Source organism: Meriones unguiculatus, chromosome 15, assembly GCF_030254825.1.
Source record: "Meriones unguiculatus strain TT.TT164.6M chromosome 15, Bangor_MerUng_6.1, whole genome shotgun sequence".
NCBI classification, from domain to species: domain Eukaryota; kingdom Metazoa; phylum Chordata; class Mammalia; order Rodentia; family Muridae; genus Meriones; species Meriones unguiculatus.
In genome coordinates, this window is record NC_083362.1 from 50697228 (window position 1) to 50703227 (window position 6000).

The 6000-nt window shown below is 47.9% G+C and overlaps 1 protein-coding gene across 7 annotated transcripts in view; it reads right to left on the reverse strand.

The window, feature by feature from the left end:
- Ino80d (INO80 complex subunit D) overlaps nt 1-1551 on the reverse strand; it is a 62568-nt gene extending 61017 nt beyond the window's left edge. For 4 of the 7 annotated variants that reach the window (XM_021648507.2, XM_021648506.2, XM_060368474.1 and 1 more), the window contains exon 1: nt 770-911. The gene's annotated coding sequence lies outside the window, so the exon portion shown is untranslated. The other 3 variants (XM_060368472.1, XM_021648505.2, XM_060368473.1) reach the window with 3 other exon arrangements.
- Between the last annotated feature and the right edge of the window lie 4449 nt (nt 1552-6000).

Consider the following 6000-nt stretch of genomic DNA (forward strand, 5'->3'; position numbering starts at 1 on the left):
GGGGAATGGGCTGGAGTTGGCAGCCCCGAAGGGGGATCGCGGGGAGTGGGGTGGGGCGCGGGCGAGGGGTGCAGGGGCGGAGTACCTTGAATGGACAGGAACTGGCGAAGAGTTTCACGCCAGCCGAGTGCTCTCCCCTCACGCCCTCGGGGGTCCCGGGCGCTAGGACCGGGGCTCCCCGGAGAGGAGGCAGCCCCCAATTCGGGCCTAGAAGGAAACTTTCCGGGCCGCGGCTGCACCTGACTCCTAGCCGCCCCTCCACCCCACGCCCGCCAGGCCGCCCGCCCCGCCCCGGCCAGGCCGCCCGGAGCGCCGCGGCCGGGATAAATAAACCCAACAGTTACCGGAATCCGGGGGGCCCCCGTCTGCACGATGCCCCAGGACGGGAGTGAGGGGGGACTGCCGCACACTCCCCACTCCAAGGCCCCGCCGTCCCAGTCCCCGCCGCCCGGCCTTCCGCCCCGCGGGAGAGCCTGGGGCCGGCGCAGGATACAGCCCGCCCCGCCGCCTGCCCGCCCGCCTGCCCCGAGGCCCCGGGGGACCCCAGGGGCGCGGGAGGCCTGTGGCGCGGGGGCAGGGCGCGGCCGCCGCGGGGCCCGAGGCCTAGGGAGCCCCCCCTTCCGCAGCACTCCCCGGGCCCGGCCCGCGCAGGCCGCGCCGCTCGCCGCGCTCAGTCCGTCGCCGGAACCCCCCCGCCGGAGCTGCCTACGGGCGTCCCCTAGGCCCCCAGGTCCCCGGCCCCCGCCACCCCAGCGCCGGCCCCACTCACCCTTTCATTCTCCGCCCGCGGCCTGGCGTGGGCCGGCGAATCCCCGGCCTCACGTAAGCGCGCTCGCCGCCCGCCCTGCCTGCGCGGCCCAGCCCGCCGCCCTACGGGAGCCCGGGGATGTGGGCCGGGCCTGGGGCCGCCTCTGCTTACCTTTCAGCTGCTTTTTTTTTTTTTTTTTTTTTTTTTTCCTGCTTTTTTTTTTTTTTCCTCCTCCTCCTCCCCCCACCCCCTTTTCCCTCGGCTGGGCTGACAGATCAGAGAGGCGCTGGCCGTGGACTGGGAAGCTCCGCTGATACTGCTCCCCCCCGGGCTTCAGCGAGAGTCTTTCCCGGTCGAACGAGAGGGGTGAGGATCATATTTTTATTTTGGAAACTAAAAAGTGCTCCCGGGGTCGGTGATCGTTAAGGGGAAATCCCTGAATGTACTCTCCAGCCAAGAAGGCAGGGCTGCCCGCCCGCACTAGGAGAGGCAGCAGTCTCCTACAGCACCACTACAGGCACTGCGACGACATAACACCACAGAGCCGTTCTCTGCCCTCCGAAACGACAACTTTCCTACCATCTTGGAGGCAGAGGAGAGAGGGGCCGAGGGGAAAAGTGCACCGGTTCCGGATAAAGTACAGATTTCTACCTCTCGTTTCTGGAAAAAGTCCATACTCGAGGTCTGCTCCGGCGCCTGGGGGGGAGAGTAGGGAAGAAACAGAAACGAGTTCATTTGCTCCGCGGGGGGAGATGTTCCTGCGCCTTCCGATGGGAAGATATCTTTACGAGACACAGGTTTTACGACGTTATTGTTTTCCATTTTAACTTTTTTTCCATGATGGTGACAGTGGCAGCTTAGGGTTTTTTGTTTTGTTTTATTTTGTTTACAGGCTAATAATGATTTTTTTCCTCAATGGCAAGTCCAAGTTCTGTATCTGGTGGCCAGTCTGTAAATTGGCAGTAGAGAGCCTTAGCGGTCACTTGATTGTCTTTATTGGCGTTTATATTGTATGTATCCGTAAACTTAGGTTTTCATGTGTTTTGGTTAAGAATTTTGTGGTTTGGTATCCATGAAACTAGGGGTGCTGCGAGTCACTTGTAAAGAGCTGTTTTTTGTCTTCTCAGAAAGCAATGTAAGTAAAACCTATTGACTGTCCAGAAAGGCATAATACAGCTGTTTATTTTTCACAGTGCAAATAGAAGCACTGTGTATTTAAACTCTCAGTACAGCAGGACAAGCCTGTTATGGTCCGTCTGGCCAAAAAAAAAAAAAAAGATTACTCCTGTAAACCTAGCAATAGGTTAAAAGATGCTTTGGGTTTTCTTCTTCACGTAAAATTATTAAGAATCATGTCTATGATTTTATTTGTTTTTTTCTTTTAATTTGTATAGATTATTTGGTGCATTACATACAGCTTCGTGTCACACAGAATTGAGGGGTGTTTATTTTTCCTAGGGTTGACATTTTAAGAATTTAGAGTGGTGCCTGTTGAGTGACTTTATAGATTACAGGATGTCATGCATTTACTTTTTTAATATAATTTATTTTTTATTTATGTGCATTGGGTGATTTGCCTGCATGTATGTCTGTGTGACGATGTTGGATCCCCTGGAACTGGAGTTACAGACAGTTGTGAGCTGCCACGTGAGTGCGGGGACTTGAACTTGGGTTCTTTGGAAGAGAAGCCAGTGCTCTTAACCACTGCGCCATCTCTTCAGTCCCAGAATCCCCCCCCCTTTTTAAATGAGCAAACTTTAACGCATAAACGGGATCAAAGTTAAAGTGTAGTGGGTGCGGAGATAAGAGCCAGGTGCCATTGACTGGCATGTACTCTGGTAGAACCGCAGTGGAGAATTGCTTGCAGAGGCAATAGAAGCACAGCAGGAAATAGCCAGTCTTTTTTGTGTGCTCCAAGGGAATGAGGAGTTTTCATTTAAAATTCATTACAAAGCATTTAGGAGTAACTGATGTTTAAGATGCCTATTTCTGTGTTATAACTTTCAAATGAATTCAGATACTATTTGTCTGAGGAACTCTATCATTTAAATTTGAACATAATACCTTCTGTGAGTTTTTCCTCCTTTTTTGATGGGAAAAACTGTAGGCACTAAAATTAACTAGTTCCTCTCATCGTGGAAACCTTACTTGAGAAGCTGTGTTATATTTACAGTTTTGTTGTTTGGTATGGTGGTTTTGAGATTCGTGCGATCTTGCTATATAACCCGAGCTGGCCTTAAACTCAGTATATAGTTCAGGCTAGTGTGGAACTCATAGCCATCCCATTACCTCACAGGTGCCAAATTAGTCACACACCACACCACCCAGCCCAGGATCTGTTCTTTAACACTTGGGCTTAAAGCACAGTGGCCATAACAGGAAAGTAAGTTTCCATAGCTGAGATCACTGGTCGACTTGGAAAGCATGTCTGCCAACAGCATGGTTTTTTCCTCATGTGTGCCTTAACTTTATACAGATGATGATCCCAGCTGCTGCCCTTGCCTTAAACTTGCTACATCTTCTTTTGGTTTTTTTGAGACAGGGTTTCTTTGTGTTGGTTGTCCTGAAACTCACTCTGTAGACCAGGCTAGTCTCGAACTCAGAGCTCCACCTACCCTTTGAGCCCTGGAATTAAAAGCAAGCAACACCCCCCCCTCCCCAAACACTTCCAAAATCTTGGGGCGGGGCACTTTAATATATGTTATTTTACTCTGTTCTGGTTTGGTTGGTCTTGAGACAGGCCCACTATGTAACCCTGGCTGGTCTGAAACTCATTAAGTAGACCAGGATGGCCTTGAATTCACAATGATCTACTTGGATCTGCCTCCTGAGTCCTGGAATTAAATGATATACCTCTATATTCTCCCCGTTTTTTTTTTTTTGAGGAAGAGTCTTTTTCTGTAGTCCAGGCTGGCCTTGAACTCCCTATGTGGTCTAAGGTAGTTTTGACTTCATAATCCTCCTGCCACAACCTCTGAAATATTAGAACTACGATAACTATATGCACCATAAAATCTTGCAGGATCTCCCTTTTGCTACTAGTGATTTAGTTTTGTAAAATCAGAGTATTTCATTGTGAATATTATAGTGAAGTTATTAAGAAAATGACAACTACATTCTGGCCTTAAAAAGTCTCTTTTATACAGTGGTATATATGTATGGAAGTGGAGCAAGACCCATTATTTTGCATCTTACTAAAAATTAACTTTAAAAAAAACTTATTTAGAAATTGTAGATTTATTTAAAGTAAAAGATTCATGTGTGTTTAGTGGATTAGAATTTGTCTATAAGTAAAATAAAAGCCATTCGTGGCAAATGTTTGCTTGGCAGACTCACCAATTTTTTTTTTTTTCGTTAAAGAAAGAAACCATTGAAGATAGACATTGTTATTCAAGTTTACTAAAATTTTTGTTTTGGGAGGAGCTTGTTTGGGGGGCTTGTTTGGGGTCTTTTCTCTTTTGAGATGGAGTTTCATGGACCTTATGCTAGCCTCAAACTGTCTTTAACCAATCCTCCTGTCTCCACTTTTGAAGTCCTGGGATCACAGACATATCCCACCATAGCTCTGTTCTTTCTTCTGGACATGCAGGTCAACAAGATGTCCAGCCTGCACTGACTAACTCACACACACACTCTCTCTCATATGAGGTATCATGTCCAGCATATTCAGACACTTCTAAGGGAAGGCTCTATGCCAGACAGACGCATGGTAGCTAATGCCTGCGCTCTCAGTAGTAAGAGGCTGAGGCAGGAGGATAGACAGTGCCAGAGTCCTTGAATAGATGGATGAGTATCATACAAGCACAGTGCTATAGTTACTCCATAGGCTGGCAGGACAAGTGCCAAGCTTCACACTGGCTGCTGAGCACCGCACTCCAGTCCATACCAAGTGGAGGTTCTAGGTGGGAATCTCCTCACTGTGACTGCCGTCATGGGCTTGTGCCTCATAATACTCACTGTACCCCAGCCTGGGCAGCAGACTCTAAGACCCCTGAAGTGAATACATGAATAAGTTGTGTGTCTTAAGTTTTACATTAAGATGACCATAGACAACTTTTTTTTTCCATTCTAAGCCTTTCTGTTTTAGAAACAGCCGTTCATAGAATTTCTACCTGAAACAAAGATTTGGTTTTTATTGTGGTTATTGGGTCTTACTTCTGAGGTGAGCACTGTATAGAGCAGACAGTATGACAGCTTTAGATCATTTCAGTGTGAAATTTCTGTGAAAAATATACAAGTTTAAGTTAGGCATGGTGGCACACAACTTTAATCCCAGCAAGTTGGTAGGCAGAGACAAGCTAATGTCTTCAAGTTCAAGGCCAGCCTGAACTACATACAGGAATACTTAATGAAACCAGATAGATAGATAGACAAACAGACAGACAGGGAGAGAGAGAGAGATATCTACCATTCAGGTGTAGTCAATATACATACAAGCTTTAACCAGATAATTTAAATTCTAACCCTTATCCAGGACCACTCAGACCTGAGAACTGTTATTCTTAGGCTAAAAATCAAGACAGGAGCTTAAGAGTTCCAAAGGGGCTGCTGCTTTGTCTAAAAGCCCAACAGATACCCTTCTAGAACTAGATGGTCAGTGGCCGAGCTGACTGTAAAAGTAGCTTTTATTCTCCAGAGATAATTGTTATCTCAGAGGCTTACTGCCTCCATCTGCTAACCTAGGCCTTGTCCTGGAAGCTTTTAACCTCCCTACAACCTAATCTAAGCCTAGCAAGTATTCTGTCTCTGAGACTTACTGCTGAATAAGCTCACTCTTTCCAGCTGTTTCTGAACTCTGGCTTGTAGTGGAATGCCACCTGTGGCTCTCTTGTTTAAAACTCTACTTTATTTGGGCTGTTTAGGCCTCTACCTCCGTTCCATCAACCCCCAACCTTAAGTAGGAGAGAGAAAAGGTTAGTGGGGAGAAGGGACCCAGACCCCTTTACTTCTCCCAGCTAGTTAGGGTCAAGGGGTTCTTTGAGGACTCTATACCAATCCACTTCAACCGCAGACACAGCTAACAGTCTCTCTGTCTGCTCCAAACCACCACACCGCCTGTGGTCTCTGGTCTCTCCAAAACTGCTCCATACCACATTCCAACACAGAATGCCATTGAATGCCCATGGTCTCTTTCTCAACCTCATGTTTATACTCTCAGAGTCCTAGACCATGGTCCTTTCCATGTAGCGCATGAAAGGCTGTTACCAGCTGGCAAAGATTGCGTGACAGCTGCCCCGCACGTGACAGTTAAC